A 22,126-nucleotide genomic window follows, 5' to 3' on the forward strand; every position below is an offset into this window, starting at 1 on the left:
CTCAACGTGGATGGCGTACGTGCGTAGCTTTAAACTTTCGAATTGGAGTGGCTCATGAAACCAGTACGCGTAGTCTCTCCACCCTTGTAGCTGCCATAACTTCACCTCTCACTCCTATCCTTGTGCAAGGTTTTGAATAGGATTTTGTGTAGCTCACCAACCTCACTCCAAGGCTTAGTGGGGATGACCCAGTTCAGAAAATGTAATGTGATGCGCAATAGCATTCATGATGAGTTGGTTTGAGGCATCTAGCTCTTATGGGATTCCTGATCTTAATTAGGCAATCCCTCCCTTTTTTCTCCCTCCCCCTCTTTCTATCTCTGTGTCTCTCTCTGTATTTTGTTGGCCATCCTTTTACTTGGCAAGATACATATCCATATCCATGTTATTGAGGCGCATTGCCTTTGCCCGGTCGCCCATGCCTTGGGCCGGGCGCCCACCTTATACATATATATACTATAGTGTGTATAGGGGGTTGCCACTTTGAGGTCTCCCCACCCACATTCTGTGTGTTCCTCTTCTCCTTCATCTCCTCTCTCACATAGCATAGCATCCGTGCACACCCCGAGGTCCCTTCAACTGGTATCAGAGCAGCGTCGAGTGCGGCGTGTGCGCAATGCACGTGTGCGTGGTCACGGCGGCGACGGACGGAGCTCGCAGCGGAGCTTCAAGAGCTGTGGTGCTGTTTTGCGAGTGCAAATCTACAAGAGCGGAGACAGATCTGCGAGCTGGGAGCCTTGGCGACGCTTGTGGCATAGCCGGCATGGGAATGCAATTTATGGTGAGGCTTATCCATTAGAGAGGAGCTCTGAAGTCGTGAGCAAGCGTGTATAGGTGGAAGGAGTTGATGTTTTGAACTGTGGGTTACATAGATCAGCGCTTGTTTTCAGCCGTGAGAGAGAGAAAGAGCTACCGTTTTCAGTCGTGAGCTACGTGCAGGTGAAGGCCTTGCTTATGGGCTGTAGCTCTTGTTGTAGAGAGAGAGCAGAGAGCTTGTGTAAGCACTCAACACACACACGCAATCGAGACGGGCATTAGCATGAGAGAAATGCTCAGCTATCAGCGCTCCAATCAGCGTTTTCAGCCGTGGGAGAGAGAGAGAGAGAGAGAGAGAGAGAACCTGCTTCTCTCCAGCATACAGAGCAAGTGGGAGAGAGAGAGAGAGCTGGTGTCATACCATACAGAGCAAGGGAGAGAAAGAGAGAGAGAGAGAGAGAGAGCAGCCGTGAGAGAGAGAAAGAGCTACCGTTTTCAGTCGTGAGCTACGTGCAGGTGAAGGCCTTGCTTATGGGCTGTAGCTCTTGTTGTAGAGAGAGAGCAGAGAGCTTGTGTAAGCACTCAACACACACACGCAATCGAGACGGGCATTAGCATGAGAGAAATGCTCAGCTATCAGCGCTCCAATCAGCGTTTTCAGCCGTGGGAGAGAGAGAGAGAGAGAGAGAGAGAGAGAGAGAACCTGCTTCTCTCCAGCATACAGAGCAAGTGGGAGAGAGAGAGAGAGCTGGTGTCATACCATACAGAGCAAGGGAGAGAAAGAGAGAGAGAGAGAGAGAGAGCAGCCGTGAGAGAGAGAAAGAGCTACCGTTTTCAGTCGTGAGCTACGTGCAGGTGAAGGCCTTGCTTATGGGCTGTAGCTCTTGTTGTAGAGAGAGAGCAAAGAGCTTGTGTAAGCACTCAACACACACACGCAATCGACGGGCATTAGCATGAGAGAAATGCTCAGCTATCAGCGCTCCAATCAGCGTTTTCAGCCGTGGGAGAGAGAGAGAGAGAGAGAGAGAGAGAGAGAGAACCTGCTTCTCTCCAGCATACAGAGCAAGTGGGAGAGAGAGAGAGAGCTGGTGTCATACCATACAGAGCAAGTGGGAGAGAGAGAGAGAGCTGGTGTCATACCATACAGAGCAAGTGGGAGAGAGAGCTGGTGTCATACCATACAGAGCAAGTGGGAGAGAGAGAGAGAGAGAGCTGGTGTCATACCATACAGAGCAAGGGAGAGAAAGAGAGAGAGCTCCATGCATTTTTGTCTGCAGGCAGCAGCAGCAGCTTTCTTGCTTAATTAATTTCAGTCCAGGCACCAGCAGGTACACGGCTCCGGCCTTGCATTATACCTAATTTCTGCTCTTCCAAGTTGCAAGGCGAGTGTAGCCATTCGGCGGCTATGCTAATTGGCATGCATTGAGCAGTCACATGTATGTTCATGTGGTACGCATGACTGACAGGGTTTGTCACTGATCTTGCTTGATGGGGTATATGCATTGAGCGTATGTGCGTGTTCTCTCTAGTTACAGATTTTCTCTACAGGCTTCGACTCATGTATATGATTGTGGTTCACATTGCTTTTTTGTGAGCATTTGTAGGTCTTGGTAAGTGTAGCAAGACCCCCTCTGCGGATTGCAGGTATCAAGAGCAAGTGTAAGAGAAGATTAAAGGTGCAAAAGCAAGCAGAAAAATTCTGTTTTGAAGCTTTAATGGAAAGCTTATGAAGGAGTGTGTCTTGGCAAATGTATTGGATCAAATGCAAAGCAAACACTGAGGCTCTCATGTATTTTGAATGAACACATGTATTAGCAACTTTGGGGCAAGTCATTGCATGGAAAATTGATGCATTACAGGCAATTTGTGAAGGAAAAAATTTTGGTTTTTTAGACTCTACAAAAACAGAGAACATATGCCCGGTGGAGGATCGATTGCGGAAGCTAGAGGAAGAATTGAGCTAAACCCTTCAAGCACATGTTAGTTTAGGTCATTGCTAAGGTGCTGATGATGTCAATGAGAATTTGCCCTTCTTCTACAGCCCCCAAGAGCAGGCAGCGCATCTTGGAGCAGATTCTTGGACAGGTTTCAATGATTATGGTCTAATTCCCTCATTTGGATACCAAATTGGATGCTTTAAAGCTTGGAGTACTTAGCAAAAGTGTTATTGAGAGCAAGATAACATTTGGGGCAGCTCACTTGATGTATTTGGAGCTCATTGAACTCAATTAGCAGAGGTTTGCAGGTTTGCAGAAAGTTTGTCCAGAAACAGAGCATTATTAATCAAGGCATTAATCCTTGTCTATATCAAATTGGCCTAATTCCTTTGGTACAAGTAGAGTCCTATGAGTTGCTAAAATTTTGATTCAAAAAGTTTTGAATTTGGATAAGATTTGAAGGAGATAGAGCACTTTTAGTGAGAGGTGGTACCTGACAGATGCAGAAAAAAGCAAACCAGGAAGCTACAAAAATTGGTGGTTCTCATTCACCTTGAAGAATTTGATCAAACCCTTCTAGGATATGTTGGAGCAATGTGTTAGGAAGCCAATGCAAGTTGAATCATTGAATTTGGACAAGATTTGAAGGATTTAGAGCATAATCTTGACTGGTTACTGGCGAGAAAAAAAACCAGAAATTTTTTTGTGAAGGAGTATCATTTGGTTTCAACTTTGATCGAGTGTACATTGTTGATGCATCATTGTGGGATGTTAATGCACACAATTTGCAAGCATTTGATGTGATTTGGAGAGATTTGAAGCTTTACAAGTCCTGTATACAATTTGTCAAAGGGGTACATCTACTATATCTTTGCAACAATGGGAGATGGTCCGATACAGATTGTTGGAGAGAAGCTTGACCGCACTAACTTTCAAGTGTGGAAGTTTCAAATGAAGAGTTTTTTGAAAGGCAAAGGTTTATGGAGTCTTGTCTCGGATGAAGACCCGGAGCCATACCTACCTCCTCAACCAAATAATGCTCAGTTGGTGGCTCACAAGCAATGGGTAGAGCGGTCTTCGAAAGTGTTGCATTATTTTTCAATATGTGTAACAGATGCCTTGCTTATTCACATCCAAGATGCAGATACACCGAAAGAAGCATGGGGTATATTGTGCCGAATGTATGAGATAGACACTGGTGCAAGGAAGATACAACTAAAGCAACAGATTCACAGTGTAACACGAAGGAATAGGAGTATACATGAGTATGTTCAGGAAATCAAGGGTTATGCAGATTCCTTGTCATCAATCCATGCCCCAATGGATGATGATGATTTGGTTGCTCTCACATTGCGTGGTTTAGGCAAAGAATACAAATCTTTTGACACTTCCATCTCAGTAAGGTTGGGAGGAATGCCAGATTTTAATGAGCTTGTGTCATTCCTCATTGTGGAAGAATTGAAGCTTGGCCTTGGTGGTATGAGTATTACAGGTGGTGCATCCTCGTCAAGCAATGATGAGCATGCAAGGAATCAGGCTTTTTACTCATCTAGAGGCTTTCGAGGCAGGGGGAGATTTACCCCTCGAGGCCGTGGAGGACGTGGTTGGAATGACAGGACTACTCAACCATAATCAAATCAGAATTTTCAAAATTCACAGTCATCATTTGGATCACGTGGAGGTCATGGATTTCAATCCCATAGGGGGAGATTCGGAACAGGTGCTCGTGGTAGAGGACGATGGCAAGGTCCTCAACAAAATTTGAATGGGATTGAATGCCACTATTGTGGCAAACTTGGACATATGGCAAAAGATTGTTACAAAAAGCAGAATGATGTGAGGAATGGAAGACCACAACATGGAAATTATGCATCTACCAGCAACAATGATGGGAGTTCAAATCATCTTTTTGCGATGAAGCACATTATGGGGACAATGGATTCTCAGAATGCTGGAGATGAGTCATGGTATATGGATTCAGGTGCCTCAAACCACATGACATATCATGGTGAGTGGTTTGAGAAGATGCAACCATTGGATACAAATGGTTATGTGGTCACAGGAGATGATACTCAGCATCTTATAACACATGTTGGCAGTGTGCCTTTGAGGATGCATGATGGAAATGTGAAGAATATGTTAGAAGTGTTATATGTACCATCCATCACAAAGAATTTGGCATCAGTAGGCCAAATGGTTGAGCAGGGATTACAAGTAAGATTCAATGAGAATGGCGATTTTGTGGAAGACTTTAAGCATGGCTGTAGATTGATTGCCAAGGGCAAGAAGGAAGGAAGGTTGTTCAAATTAGATGCAGGAATACCAGAATTGAGCTCAGCCATGTTTTCAAAGAGCAATGGGATTGTGCAGGACATTGACATGTGGCACAAGAGGATTGGACATGTCAATATACAGAGATTAAAGAACATGCAAACAAGAGGCATTGTCAGTGGATTGCCTCGATTCAAATATGATGGACATATGCATGTTTGTGAAGCCTGTCAGTTTGGAAAGCAGGCAAGGTTGAGGTTTCCTAGAGAAGGAAATATGAGTAATAGGCCACTTGAGATAGTACACAGTGATGTATGGGGCCCTGCACAAAATCCATCTATCAAAGGAAGTCTATACTATGTGACATTTATAGATGACTTCAGCAGGATGACATGGATATACTTTTTGAAAGAGAAGAGTGAAGTGATGGAAAAGTTCATGGATTTCAAAGCTCTTGTAGAAAAGCAATATGGCTGTTGGATTAAATGTTTGAGAACAGATGGAGGTGGTGAATACACCTCAAAAGCTTTTGAGAATTTCTTGCGGAAGCATGGGATAAGAAGACAGTTGACATGCAGGTATACACCTCAGCGGAATGGTGTGGCTAAGAGAAAGAATCGAGTCATATGTGAAGTGGCAAGGGCAATGCTCAATGAAAAGAGCATGCCAGATTACTATTGGGCAGAAGCATGTGCTACTGCAGTGTATATCCTAAACAAAACACCTACAGCAGCCATTCATGGAAGCACGCCAGAGATGCGGCTTACAGGTTACAGGCCAGACATTGGACATCTCAAAGTCTTTGGATGTGTAGCTTATGTCCATGTGCCTGATGAAAGAAGACGGAAGTTGGATCCTAAGGCAGAGAAATGTGTATTTGTTGGATATGCACAGGATCGAAAGGCCTACAAATGTTATAACCCTCAAACTAGACAAGTAGTCATCTCACGTGATGTGGTGTTTGATGAGCTTGCTAGTTGGTACAAAGCAAAAGATGAGGGAGTCATTGACTTACTTGAGGCTAATGTGCCTGTGAACTTGCCATCACAAGCAAGTTCTAGTTCTACTACTATGTCTGGGCCAGCAGCAGCAGAAGCTGAGAGTAGCAGTGTACGTCCATGGTCAGGACGTTTGAGGCATGAGAGTGTGAGCACTGGGAGTAGTGCTATGGATAAAGGCAAGAAGAAAGTCGAAGGAATTGGAATCAGCCACCACATGCTAGAGTTACAGGTGTACAGAGTGACCCGCATGCATTGCGGAGATCCCAGAGAGTCAGATATCCAGTTGAAAGATTGACATATAGAGATTTTGCTATGCACTATGCATACATGACATCTATGGTAAAGCATGTGGAACCTACATGCTATACAGAGGCTATTGGAGAGCATGTATGGGAGAAAGCCATGGATGAAGAGATGGATGCTTTGGACAAAAATGATACATGGGAATTGGCTGAGTTACCTCAAGGAAAGAATGCAATTGGTTGCAAATGGGTGTATAAGGTAAAGTGCAAGTCAGATGGCAGCCTAGAGAGACATAAGGCAAGGCTGGTCGCTAAAGGATATGCACAAACTTATGGTCTTGATTATGATGAAACTATAAATTCCTCCCCCAACCCCTTTTTGATGTCTAGTATATTCTCCTGTAATCAATTCCTTTTCTGAAATATAAGAGATCTTGTTTGTGACTGTTTTAACCTAGAGAGAGAAAATATTCTAGAGAGAGAATATTCAGATTTTGAATATTTTTGGATAGAAAAATATCTCTTATAATTCAGATGAGTTTCCTTGAAGCAGAAATTTAAAAAGAATTTTCCAATGTGCAATTGGAATTAATTGGAAATAGGTATAAAGAACCTTAGCCTAAGGGTCTAGATTTTCAGAAATCTTTAGACTATGGTCCAATTAAGGTTTCTATGGGCCAATAGCATCAATCCATGTGTAGGGAGGAGATAAATCCAAATTGTAAAAAGAAAATACCCAAAAATGAGTAAATGCTCACATGAGGTGAAGAGTTGAAAATGTACAAGGTTTATTAGTAAAAAACTATGAGCAATATTAAAAATATGAGATATTTTGGGAATAATGATTTTATTATGACACATATGTAAGGAAGGGGAGTCCCTTAAATGCTCACATAAGATGAAGAGTTGAAAATGTACAAGGTTTATTAGTAAAAAACTATGAGCAATATTAAAATGATTCCATTATGACACATATGTAAGGAAGGGGAGTTCTTTAAAGGAGGTGCATATTTCACATAAGATGAAGCGTTGAAAATGTACAAGGTTTATTAGTAAATAAACACATATGTAAGGAAGGAGAGTTCTTTAAAGGAGGTGCATATTTCACATAAGATGAAGAGTTGAAAATGTACAAGGCTTATTAGTAAAAAAAACTATGACACATATGTAAGGAAGAGGAGTTCTTTAAAGGAGGTGCATATTTCACATAAGATGAAGAGTTGAAAATGTACAAGGTTTATTAGTAAAAAACTATGAGCAATACAATTTTGACACATATGTAAGGAAGGGGAATTCTTTAAAGGAGGTACATATTTCACATGCTTGAATGAGTTTTAAACTCATAAAAATTAAGATATTTCATCTCTCCTCTCTCCTCATTCAAGTCTAGTTCCAAAAAGTTACCTTAATTGACCTAAAAATGGTCAAAAAGTGACCAAACTGACTTGGAAAATTCTAGAATCAGTTTGTTTGGTTAGGAGCTCAAATTTTCCTATAAATAGAAGCCTTCCCTTGTTGAAAAAAACATAGTGTCTTATGCTTTGTTACTCTACTCCACCTAAGCCAAAATATATAGTGTCTTATGCTTTGTTACTCTACTCCACCTAAGCCAAAATATATAGTGTCTTATGCTTTGTTACTCTACTCCACCTAAGCCAAAATATATAGTGTCTTATGCTTTGTTACTCTACTCCACCTAAGCCAAAATATATAGTGTCTTATGCTTGTTACTCTACTCCACCTAAGCCACAAACTGTGAATTCTTTAATAATTCACTAGTTTTTGATACTTCTCTCTTTCTTCAATCCCCATTGGTGGCTCCATCAACATACTAAACCAATTGATTGGTTGGGGGCCTCTACCGTGAATAAAGAATCAAGCAAATTATAAGGTAAGTATATTGAATTTTGATCTTTTCTATAATTACTCAATGATTCTCTCTTCTCAACCCCTCTCAAGCTTGAGAAGTTTAATTGATATGGTTTTTTTAAATGCTATTGAAGTTAATTGGTGAATAGTAGTGAAGAGTTACATAATTTAATAAATGCTATAGAAGTTAATTTCCACTTATATTTAAATTCTAATGGTTTTTATAAATTCTCTCTCTCACTCAAGAAATGGTCATACTCATGACCCATTCTCAATCCAAATGAAGCTTTTCATAAAGCTTTTCCTTAATCCAAGATTAAGCTATGCTTGAGGCCAAATTAATGGCTTTTGCTATGCTTTTAGTTTATGCACATTGATGATTCAATCCATTATGGATTGATGACCCAATTAGAGACCATTCTAATTGTTTTCTTAATGATCCAATTAGAGACCATTATGGATTGATGATCCAATTAGAGACCATTCTAATTGTTTTCTTAATGATCCAATTAGAGACCATTATGGATTGATGATCCAATTAGAGACCATTCTGATTGTTTTCTTAATGATCCAATTAGAGACCATTATGGATTGATGATCCAATTAGAGACCATTCTAATTATTTCTTTAATAATGAGCTTTATCCCTTAGAAAAAAATTGAGATTTATCAGTCATAGTAGCGGAGCTATGGCAAAATGTTTATAGAAATTACGCATAAAATAAATTCATTCAAAGCATAAAAAGAGGACTTCCTACCATATTCTAGGAACTATCATCCTAGATTAATTAAAAGAATTTTATTATGCATGGAGATGTGGATGTTTGCATGTAGATGTAGATGTATAGATGTAGATGTGGATGTGGAGGTGGATGGATGCATGTAGATGTAGATGTATAGATGTAGATGTGAATGGAGATGTGGATGTATGCATGTAGATGTAGATGTATAGATGAGGATGTGGATGTATACATGTAGATGTAGATGTATAGATACGGATGTGGATGTGGAGGTGGATGTATACATGTAGATGTAGATGTATAGATGTAGATGTGGATGTGGAGGTAGATGGATGCATGTAGATGTAGATGTATAGATGTAGATGGGAATGGAGATATGGATGTATGCATGTAGATGTAGATGTATAGATGTAGATGTGGATGTGGAGGTGGATGGATGCATGTAGATGTAGATGTATAGATGTAGATGTGAATGGAGATGTGGATGTATGCATGTAGATGTAGATGTATGGAGGTGAATGTGAATGTGGATGTGGATGTATGCATAGAGATGTAGATGTATGCATGTAGATGTGAATGTACGCATATAGATGTGGATGTATGGATGTGAATATACGATATGCGATGTGAGGGAATCTGAAGTGATGAGATAGAAATGATGTGATGGGATGAGTATACATATAAATGGAATATGGAATAAGTAATGTAGATTGATGAAGGATAATGTAGAAAAATGAAAGTTAAAATAGAAATTGTGTTGTAAACTGTTTGTAAATCCTGTTTGTAAATGATTGTTTTATGTCAAGAATGCTGGGGGGAGCATTTTTACCGTCTTGTGATTAAAGTCGTGATGGTAAAGTTGCAACTGCTGACGGGGAGTCAATGAAGGACGTCTCGCGTAGCAAGGTCGGCCGAGGTCTTGACCAGCCTCGGTGCGATTAAAATGGTGAGCTTCCGGTACGGTGGATGAGGGGCCAAGGAAGCGGCCTATGCGTGAAGCGCTAGGTTACCTGCGAAGGATCCTAGAGGGTGCTGACCATACGGTGCTCGGGCTCTGGGTTGCCTAGGATACCCATGCGTGCGTCGAGGAAGATATTGGAATAGAGTTGGAGTTGTTTTCTGAAATCGAGCATGGATCTGGTTGATTGACCTTGCTGGTCTTCAATGGATGAGTCCATGGCTCCTTATATGGATCTGTTGGTTGATCTTGCTGATCTTCAACGAGAGTCCATCTTGTTAAGTGATTATATTGCCAAGTATTATGGGCTAGGAACTATCGAAACGGCTCCTGAGCGTTCTAGTTGCCAATGATGCCATAGATACTCTGATGAAGGAATGATGGGAAATTAAGAATCAATTGGATAAATTGGAAGATGGTGATCAATGATACTATGGTTTTATTAAAGGATTGTTTTAAATTGGTTGAATCTGGTTGAAAAAGGCAATTTCATATTGGGTGTGTGAGTGGTGTGACTAGTTTTATTTTGCATGAACATCCGGCTAGGGGGCCTTGGAACTCTTTTCCTTGGTACCCGGGACAAAACCTAACCAAATTTTTAATTGGATCCCATCACTACAGTGGTTGGGCGGTTGGCTAACCCATGGGATTGGATGGGGTTAGGCTGGACTGATGGATCCGTAAATCGAGACTCAAACTTTTATTTTTACGATAGAAAAAAAAAATAAATCCCGGACAGAAACTGTTCTATGGATAGGAATCAACGTCTGTGCCTCTTGAATGGGGAAAAAAGCGTTGATCCCAATGATCCAAGTGCAAGTTTCTTCCTTGAACTGACTAAGTATCTTTTAGATGTAATCGGATCATCTCGATCAGAAATGATCTTGACTACGTTAGAGTAAAAAGTTATCCTGGTGGAATCGTCCGTGCTTTCCGGTAAAGGAAGTTTTTTCGGGTTCGGTTTTGGAACAACCGACGGATTAGTCTCTTATCCGGATATCCGTGGGCGAGGCCCCGAGTGTGGGACCCCTGTCCCGCGCGAGAAGCGCTACTTCCGCTGCCAGTACCCCGAATCCGTTTCTCGGTGGGAACAGGGATCTTACATTTGGTATCAGAGCATTTGGTTAATAAAGATCAACTGAGAAGACAAATATGCAAAAAATTATCAAGAAACACCAAAAGGTTATAATTGTGTGATATAATTCATACAATTTGATATTCAAACTGAAATTCATAATTTGGTAATCGGTTCTTCAGATGGAAGTACCGCAATTATATAGAATCCCTGACTTGCTTGAGGCCTAGACATGATAGTATTTACATTATAATTCCAAGGGCCGTGACTACACGTATATACCGAGAGTATACTGCAGCTCTTTACTGACAGTATATACGAGTAAATCTAAGACTTGAAATTATAAGCGTTAATGCTATCCAGATGATGATTTCGAATGTGATTGATATGATTTTTAATTCTGTTTGAGAATTGATGAATTGATTTGGATTCTGATTGAAAATGCTGATTGAAAATGCTGATTGAAAAAAAAATGTTGATTTTTAAAAATTAGTTGAAATATAATGAAACCACAATGAGGGGGAATGGGACGAGTCCCTGTGATGATATTCATAACTAGAATGATGATAACGAATTCAGCAAATCACTATGAGATTAGTGGGTTGTGCTGTCAGATTGCTACTGTTAATACTTGACCGGTAGATCAAGTTAAGGGATGTCAAATTGAGAACTTGCTTGACTGAAATTTCCGTGTGGAGGAATGTTCCGAAGGAAACTTTTCGGTCTAATGGACCATTATCATGTTAAAGATATGAATGATAAAATCTGAATGAATTGTTATTTAATGATGAGTTCTATATAAGGGATATTTATCCCAGTGTTCTGTTGGGTTGACCAGAATATAAGGAACCCCAGAATAAAATTGGATCTTAAGAATAAGAGCTGTCCTCTACCCTGCGAGATGAGGACATCTTGCACTTTTTAAGTGGGGTAGGATGTAAGATTGCTCCCCAGCCTTCGAGGTATATAGGAGTAAGAATCTCCCTTTCGGATCTTATAATTATTCCCTCTCTAAAATAAAAGAAAGTTTCTGTTTAAAAAAGGAATACCCTTTTCCTAAAATACTTCTAAGGAGTCACGCCTATTTTAAGGATTTAGAACAATGAGTTTAGAAGTGAGAATCGGTGTTTTGGATACCAAGGTTTTGGTTTTCATTCGAGTATGGCCCAAAAGAAGTTCTTTATCTCTTGGGGAGTATAAGAAGTTACCCCCAGATATTGTGATCCTTATATCTGAATTCAATGAAAGTAGGTGACTTAGCCTACAAGTTTCTTTTATCTCCTCATCTCAAAATTCTTAATGCCTTCTATAGAAAAATGTGTCAAAAACAAATCATGGAAAGACGGTAAAACTTCAGTGGTAAGTTACCGTTGGCGTCTAGGTTACGCTAGCTCCTTCCTTTATATAAGTCGTAACTTTTACTTGTCGCTCACAGTAATCTTACTCCCATCAATCTCCTTTCTTTCTTAATCTCCTTCATGGCTTGGCAACAGGAATTAGTTTTATCCCTGATGATTTCTCACCTTCAAGACGCAAGAGAGTCTGTGAAGAAAGACTTTATAGAACAGTATGAGCGCTCACTTTTTCCTCACCTAGGAACTTCTGTAGCGCAGACCAAATGGCGGACCTATCAAAACATAACTAGGGTAACACCCTGGGGTCAGCAACACTTTCGTAACAATGTCCGCTTGGCCATGGTTATTGAAGCTTTGGGTTTGGGTCCCCGATACTACTGCGTCATGAGATCAAGACATCTTGGGTTTTCTGAGCGGGTCTTCTTACTGGCGTGTTTTCTTCCTCATGAGAAGATATGCCTTTACCCCGTTTTTGGCTTGCCTCTCAGAGGTCCTTTTGTTAGATCACCTGATACCACTGAGATAAGTGCGGCAATAACCAGCAGAATCATTCCCATAGATGAGTTACCCTATACTTGTGCAGCTTGTGAGGACTGCTTTTGTGACCATATGATGGACGGGCTTATGGAAGTGTAAAGAGTTTCTCTATCCTTACTGTATAAGTTCCGAGAATGAATAAAGTTTAAATCTTGTTCTTATTTTGAATCTTGCTCTCTTTAAGACTTTTCTTGGGGTTAATCGTGATTAAAATTTTTCTCTAAGTCTCATATTCGTGCATCTTGCGAAATTATTCCAAGTTGCGAGATGAGGACATCTCGCGTTTTTTAAGTGGGGTAGAATGTAAGATTCCTCCCCCAACCCCTTTTTGATGTCTAGTATATTCTCCTGTAATCAATTCCTTTTCTGAAATATAAGAGATCTTGTTTGTGACTGTTTTAACCTAGAGAGAGAAAATATTCTAGAGAGAGAATATTCAGATTTTGAATATTTTTGGATAGAAAAATATCTCTTATAATTCAGATGAGTTTTCTTGAAGCAGAAATTTAAAAAGAATTTTCCAATGTGCAATTGGAATTAATTGGAAATAGGTATAAAGAACCTTAGCCTAAAGGTCTAGATTTTCAGAAATCTTTAGACTATGGTCCAATTAAGGTTTCTATGGGCCAATAGCATCAATCCATGTGTAGGGAGGAGATAAATCCAAATTGTAAAAAGAAAATACCCAAAAATGAGTAAATGCTCACATGAGGTGAAGAGTTGAAAATGTACAAGGTTTATTAGTAAAAAACTATGAGCAATATTAAAAATATGAGATATTTTGGGAATAATGATTTTATTATGACACATATGTAAGGAAGGGGAGTCCCTTAAATGCTCACATAAGATGAAGAGTTGAAAATGTACAAGGTTTATTAGTAAAAAACTATGAGCAATATTAAAATGATTCCATTATGACACATATGTAAGGAAGGGGAGTTCTTTAAAGGAGGTGCATATTTCACATAAGATGAAGAGTTGAAAATGTACAAGGTTTATTAGTAAATAAACACATATGTAAGGAAGGAGAGTTCTTTAAAGGAGGTGCATATTTCACATAAGATGAAGAGTTGAAAATGTACAAGGCTTATTAGTAAAAAAAACTATGACACATATGTAAGGAAGAGGAGTTCTTTAAAGGAGGTGCATATTTCACATAAGATGAAGAGTTGAAAATGTACAAGGTTTATTAGTAAAAAACTATGAGCAATACAATTTTGACACATATGTAAGGAAGGGGAATTCTTTAAAGGAGGTGCATATTTCACATGCTTGAATGAGTTTTAAACTCATAAAAATTAAGATATTTCATCTCTCCTCTCTCCTCATTCAAGTCTAGTTCCAAAAAGTTACCTTAATTGACCTAAAAATGGTCAAAAAGTGACCAAACTGACTTGGAAAATTCTAGAATCAGTTTGTTTGGTTAGGAGCTCAAATTTTCCTATAAATAGAAGCCTTCCCTTGTTGAAAAAAACATAGTGTCTTATGCTTTGTTACTCTACTCCACCTAAGCCAAAATATATAGTGTCTTATGCTTTGTTACTCTACTCCACCTAAGCCAAAATATATAGTGTCTTATGCTTTGTTACTCTACTCCACCTAAGCCAAAATATATAGTGTCTTATGCTTTGTTACTCTACTCCACCTAAGCCAAAATATATAGTGTCTTATGCTTGTTACTCTACTCCACCTAAGCCAAAAACTGTGAATTCTTTAATAATTCACTAGTTTTTGATACTTCTCTCTTTCTTCAATCCCCATTGGTGGCTCCATCAACATACTAAACCAATTGATTGGTTGGGGGCCTCTACCGTGAATAAAGAATCAAGCAAATTATAAGGTAAGTATATTGAATTTTGATCTTTTCTATAATTACTCAATGATTCTCTCTTCTCAACCCCTCTCAAGCTTGAGAAGTTTAATTGATATGGTTTTTTTAAATGCTATTGAAGTTAATTGGTGAATAGTAGTGAAGAGTTACATAATTTAATAAATGCTATAGAAGTTAATTTCCACTTATATTTAAATTCTAATGGTTTTTATAAATTCTCTCTCTCACTCAAGAAATGGTCATACTCATGACCCATTCTCAATCCAAATGAAGCTTTTCATAAAGCTTTTCCTTAATCCAAGATTAAGCTATGCTTGAGGCCAAATTAATGGCTTTTGCTATGCTTTTAGTTTATGCACATTGATGATTCAATCCATTATGGATTGATGACCCAATTAGAGACCATTCTAATTGTTTTCTTAATGATCCAATTAGAGACCATTATGGATTGATGATCCAATTAGAGACCATTCTAATTGTTTTCTTAATGATCCAATTAGAGACCATTATGGATTGATGATCCAATTAGAGACCATTCTAATTGTTTTCTTAATGATCCAATTAGAGACCATTATGGATTGATGATCCAATTAGAAACCATTCTAATTATTTCTTTAATAATGATCTTTATCCCTTAGAAAAAAATTGAGATTTATCAGTCATAGTAGCGGAGCTATGGCAAAATTTTTATAGAAATTACGCATAAAATAAATTCATTCAAAGCATAAAAAGAGGACTTCCTACCATATTCTAGGAACTATCATCCTAGATTAATTAAAAGAATTTTATTATGCATGGAGATGTGGATGTTTGCATGTAGATGTAGATGTATAGATGTAGATGTGGATGTGGAGGTGGATGGATGCATGTAGATGTAGATGTATAGATGTAGATGTGAATGGAGATGTGGATGTATGCATGTAGATGTAGATGTATAGATGAGGATGTGGATGTATACATGTAGATGTAGATGTATAGATACGGATGTGGATGTGGAGGTGGATGTATACATGTAGATGTAGATGTATAGATGTAGATGTGGATGTGGAGGTAGATGGATGCATGTAGATGTAGATGTATAGATGTAGATGGGAATGGAGATATGGATGTATGCATGTAGATGTAGATGTATAGATGTAGATGTGGATGTGGAGGTGGATGGATGCATGTAGATGTAGATGTATAGATGTAGATGTGAATGGAGATGTGGATGTATGCATGTAGATGTAGATGTATGGAGGTGAATGTGAATGTGGATGTGGATGTATGCATAGAGATGTAGATGTATGCATGTAGATGTGAATGTACGCATATAGATGTGGATGTATGGATGTGAATATACGATATGCGATGTGAGAGAATCTGAAGTGATGAGATAGAAATGATGTGATGGGATGAGTATACATATAAATGGAATATGGAATAAGTAATGTAGATTGATGAAGGATAATGTAGAAAAATGAAAGTTAAAATAGAAATTGTGTTGTACACTGTTTGTAAATACTGTTTGTAAATGCTGTTTGTAAATGATTGTTTTATGTCAAGAATGCTGGGGGGAGCATTTTGACCGTCTTGTGATTAAAGTCGTGATGGTAAAGTTGCAACTGCTGACGGGGAGTCAATGAAGGACGTCTCGCGTAGCAAGGTCGGCCGAGGTCTTGACCAGCCTCGGTGCGATTAAAATGGTGAGCTTCCGGTACGGTGGATGAGGGGCCAAGGAAGCGGCCTATGCGTGAAGCGCTAGGTTACCTGCGAAGGATCCTAGAGGGTGCTGACCATACGGTGCTCGGGCTCTGGGTTGCCTAGGATACCCACGCGTGCATCGAGGAAGATATTGGAATAGAGTTGGAGTTGTTTTCTGAAATCGAGCATGGATCTGGTTGATTGACCTTGCTGGTCTTTAATGGATGAGTCCATGGCTCCTTATATGGATCTGTTGGTTGATCTTGCTGATCTTCAACGAGAGTCCATCTTGTTAAGTGATTATATTGCCAAGTATTATGGGCTAGGAACTATCGAAACGGCTCCTGAGCGTTCTAGTTGCCAATGATGCCATAGATACTCTGATGAAGGAATGATGGGAAATTAAGAATCAATTGGATAAATTGGAAGATGGTGATCAATGATACTATGGTTTTATTAAAGGATTGTTTTAAATTGGTTGAATCTGGTTGAAAAAGGCAATTTCATATTGGGTGTGTGAGTGGTGTGACTAGTTTTATTTTGCATGAACATCCGGCTAGGGGGCCTTGGAACTCTTTTCCTTGGTACCCGGGACAAAACCTAACCAAATTTTTAATTGGATCCCATCACTACAGTGGTTGGGCGGTTGGCTAACCCATGGGATTGGATGGGGTTAGGCTGGACTGATGGATCCGTAAATCGAGACTCAAACTTTTGTTTTTACGATAGAAAAAAAAAATAAATCCCGGACAGAAACTGTTCTATGGATAGGAATCAACGGCTGTGCCTCTTGAATGGGGAAAAAAGCGTTGATCCCAATGATCCAAGTGCAAGTTTCTTCCTTGAACTGACTAAGTATCTTTTAGATGTAATCGGATCATCTCGATCAGAAATGATCTTGACTACGTTAGAGTAAAAAGTTATCCTGGTGGAATCGTCCGTGCTTTCCGGTAAAGGAAGTTTTTTCGGGTTCGGTTTTGGAACAACCGACAGATTAGTCTCTTATCCGGATATCCGTGGGCGAGGCCCCGAGTGTGGGACCCCTGTCCCGCGCGAGAAGCGCTACTTCCGCTGCCAGTACCCCGAATCCGTTTCTCGGTGGGAACAGGGATCTTACAGAAACTTTCAGCCCAGTGGCTAAGATGGCTTCAGTGAGGTCTATCATTGCACTAGCAGCACAAAAAGGTTGGGATTTATATCAAATGGATGTAAAAAATGCTTTCTTGAATGGTGAACTACAAGAAGAGGTGTACATGGAACAGCCAGAAGGATATGTACATCCAAAATATCCGACTTTTGTTTGCAGGTTAAAGAAAGCAATCTATGGTTTGAAGCAAGCACCTTGTGCTTGGAGTGACAAGATCAGCAGATATCTTGTCAGTATTGGATTTGTGGTTGGAAATGCAGACTCTTCACTTTATGTGAAGAAGACACATGATGGTATCGTGATGATAGTCATTTATGTTGATGATTTGATTATCACAGGTGATTGTGGGAAAGGAATTGATGAGGTTAAGGCCTCTTCATGCAAAGAGTTTGATATGAAAGACCTTGGTGATTTAAGGTTCTTTCTTGGCATTGAGGTGATAAGAACAAGCAAAGGTATATGGCTGGTGCAAAGGCAATATGCACTTGACATGCTGGCAAAGTATGGTATGACAGCATGCAAACCAATGTTGACACCATTAGAGCAAAACATGAAGCTTAGGGCTGATTTGGGTGATGAGCTTGATGATATCACCATGTACAGGAAAATGGTTGGTAGCCTTATCTACATGACCATTACGAGGCCAGATCTCAGTTATGCAGTTGGTTTGGTGAGTCAGTTTATGCAAAGTCCTCGTAAACCTCACTTGGATGTTGTGAGACGTATTCTGAGATACGTCAAAACTACCGTGCATTATGGTCTTTTCTATGAGGCAAGAAAAGACATGCATGTCTATGGATATACAGATGCAGATTGGGCCGGTAGTGCATATGATAGGCGGTCTACCAGTGGCTATGTTTTCAGCCTTGGTAGTGGAGCTGTGAGTTGGAGCAGTAAAAAGCAACCTACAGTTGCTTTATCTACCACAGAGGCAGAGTATCGTGGAGCAGCCATAGCTGCATGTGAGGCTATGTGGTTGAAGAAGTTGCTAGATGATGTCAGGTTACAGAGTGATATGAGAGTTGTCATTCATTGTGACAACATGAGTAGTATTCAGCTTGCTAGCAACCCAGTTTATCATGCCAGGACCAAACATATTGAGGTCCACTATCATTTCATCAGAGAGAAGGTGCTAGATGGGCATGTTGATTTGACATATGTGCAGACAGATGAGCAGGTTGCAGATATCTTTACCAAAGCACTTGGTAAGGATAAGTTCGAGTATTTCCGTACTAGATTGGGAGTCCTAGAGATGGACATGTCGAGCTTGAGGGGGAGTGTTGAAATGTCAAGCTCGTATACAGCTGGAGGATAGTACATGGGTGCTGACAGAGTGACAGTATGGTAGATAGATATCGTGTGGTGTGTTTATGACCGCGTCCAGCTGGTCATGTGTGGTGTGGACATTACATTAGGTTTACTTTGTAGTGTGGACATAACACTATGTAGTGTTCTCCTTTGTGTGTGAGAGAGAGATGATGACTATGGCTTCTCTCCTTCTTTATGATTGATGGATATGGATTAGGGTTTGCTTCTCTTGTGTGTGCTCTCTCCTGCTTCTGTTTTTTATCACCGGATTGGCAGACATTTTGAGCTTTGTTGCTCGCATGTATGTGACTGTGGATATCTATGCGCATGAGCTTGAGTTACGCTCAGAGACAGGTACTATGTGAGCTTGGTTTAGCTCAGTTCTGGACAGAGATTTGCAGAGTTTTGTGCATGTTTGAGTGCGAATTTTGTATGCTCATGGTTTTGAGCTTACAGCAGGCAGTTACTTGGTTATTGGGTTTATAGCCGTTTTGCTGTCGGAACTCTGGTGAAATTTTCCCAGGAGTTTTATGTGCCTCGTTGATGCGATTGAGGTTGCGATTGCGATAGCACTCAGGGTTTATGTGCGGTGTTCTCTCTGCAAGTGGGAGATTAGTGCGTGTATGCATCGATACCGCACATTGTGAGCTTGGCGATTAGCTCACGAGTGAGCGTGGCGATTCTCTCACAGGATTACAGGATTTCATAGCGATTGTCTCACAGATTCGCATCTCGATTTTGCCATATTTGTAGACAATTGGCAGGTGCTTTTGGACAGCGATTTGGCCTTCTAGTTTGCTACGTTGTGCTCATAGCAGAGACAGGTGATCGATCAGATTGTGACCTCTCACAGATGCGCATGTTTGATGGGTTAGACTTTGTGGCATGGCGAGAGTGTATGCTTGATGCTTTGACACAGCGAGGGTTGCATGGACCATTGAGTGGTGATGCAGGTAGACCTTCTAGTATGTCTGACGGGCAGCAGGAGCTAGATAAGCTGGCATTATCTACGATCCACTTGTTCCTTTTGTGGAGTCTATTTTTTGCTCTTGTTATGCATGAGACGACTACGAGAGCATTGTGGCAGAGATTACATGAGATGTATGATGGATCTGAGTCATTCAGGACTCATGTGAGACAGAGGCATTCACGTATACATCGACAGGTTACATGGCATTGTGGTCATTCAGGGCACATTTGACGGCGTTGTTTTTGTCGTATGCGACAGCACAGGAGACATGGTTATCTCGGAGACGCAGTTAGCTCAGTTGATTTGACAGTTGAGGGAGGAGATGCAGTGTCTGAGTACAGGAGTGACGACGATGTCACATTTGCTTCGAGTTATGCACTAGATGTTGTTGACGGAGCAGATGCAGTGTCTGAGTACACGAGTGACGGCGATGTCACATTTGCTTCGAGTTATGCACTAGATGTTGTTATGCATGAGGATCGTGCACTTCCTTCGCACTGGTTGCTAGATGCGGATGCTATGTTTCATGTCACGTCATGTCATGAGTGGTTTTGTAGCTATTCTAGCAGAATGCTTGGCAGTGTGCACTTGTCTGATGGTTCAGTGCATGAAATAGTTGGTGCAGGAGACGTGAGACTATCATTGTCCAGTGGTGCATCATATTTGCTGCGATATGTGCGATATGTACCAAGCTTGAGAGTGAGTTTGATCTCAGTTGGTCAGCTCAGAGATTGTGGATGCCAGATTTCGCTTCGAGAGCGATCTTCTATGATGCATTTGGGTTCGCTAGTCATTTTTGCAAGAGGTGCCAGGGTTGGCATGCTTTACCCTATGCACGTGGATCAGGTACGAGACGACATAGTCTCGATTGCATTACTGATATGTGAGGAGCGAAAGACGAGACGTGTCTCATTTGTGAGTATGATCCAGTATGCTCAGGGGACAGAGCATGTAACTGTGCAGGACATGTCAGTAGATTCTGTGGAGACCGAGGTAGAGCAGGTGAGCTCTAGTGAGACATGAGATAGTTGTGCAGGAGTCTATGCATGGAGAGTTAGAGCAGGTTAGCTCTAGTGAGTCACAGCAGGATGAGACGTCAGACATGGATGCTGAGACATTAGTTGTGATGATGTAGTCATTTCTTGAGATGCTCGAGATGATTGAGCATGATGCTGTGTAGAATATATCTGCAGGTGCAGAGGTAGAGCGAGATTACTCTAGTGAGACACAGCAGTTGTCAGAGTTTGTGCATACAGAGGTAGAGCGGGTCTGCTCCCTGCAAACATAGATTGACAGAATTGACTTGACTGCTAGTATAGATGTTGATGCGGCATCTGTGACACAGTCTAACTTTGATATGCTCATGCTAGAGGTTATCTCAGGACATGTGGATCTTGATGGATGTCAGGGAGGTGATGACCATCCCAGATTCAGCTATTATGCAGTCATTCCTCACTGTGTTTGTTGACAGTGAGCAGCATGAGGATTTTGTTGTGCAGGATTCGTCTTTGACTAGACACCTAGAGCAGCAGGCTTGCTCTGAGGTTGCAGAGCAGGATTATGTGTCTTTTGTAGACACTCAGGAGATGCATGGGGTTGACATGCCTAGTCAACCAGAGATGCCTATTGCCAGGGACATTCATGTTGATGCATGTTCAGTACGGCTAGCAAATTTAGCTAGTGTTGCATCAGCATTTGGTGGTCTCATGTACGAGATGTTGATCTCGAGACTGGATATAGCAGCTGCAGTGGGAGCATTTGCTCTATCAGTCTTTCGGGAACTGATGCTGGCATAGCGCATGGGGGAGCTATGCAAGTATTGCATACATACTTGCAGGACATGTGTGGTATGTCTGGTGGTGTATGGACTTACACGGGAGCAGGACAGCCAGATGCACATGATTATAGACCATCTGTGGGCATTGGTGGATGAGTGTGGTTCTCACTCATCAGTCTTGTACATTAGTCATTAGAATAGGTTCTCTTATTCAGCGGCACATTCGCCTCTGAGTGGGAGGTTGTTGGGGTCAGAGGCGCATTGCCTTTGCCTGGCCGCCCATGCCTTGGGCGGCGGGCGCCCACTGATGATTGTACCTTCTTATACATATATATACTATAGTGTGTATAGGGGGTTGCCACTTTGAGGTCTCCCCACCCACATTCTGTGTGTTCCTCTTCTCCTTCATCTCCTCTCTTGCACAGCAAAGCATCCATGCACACCCCGAGGTCCCTTCAGTTATTATTCAAGAATAATAAGGCTTTTCTTGGCCATAGGACTGGGATGCCTATAGACAAGAAAGAGAGTTCAAATTGGAAGTGCTCTCAAAGAATTCAGATTCCTTAAGTGGTGATGCATCGATTAATGACATGGTCATTGATGAGCTTGTTCAAGAGGGCAAGGAAAAGTTATGCACCATGGTATCTGATGCATTGGATGATACTCATGG

The 22,126-nt window shown here is 40.7% G+C and overlaps 1 pseudogene; it reads left to right on the plus strand.

Moving 5' to 3' along the window:
- The first annotated feature begins 616 nt into the window (after positions 1-616).
- Positions 617-21,612, plus strand: LOC147628075 (uncharacterized; annotated as a pseudogene).
- Positions 21,613-22,126: the final 514 nt, after the last annotated feature.

Source organism: Cibotium barometz, chromosome 20, assembly GCF_041138505.1.
Source record: "Cibotium barometz isolate CiBa-2024 chromosome 20, ASM4113850v1, whole genome shotgun sequence".
Taxonomy (NCBI): Eukaryota; Viridiplantae; Streptophyta; class Polypodiopsida; order Cyatheales; family Cibotiaceae; genus Cibotium; species Cibotium barometz.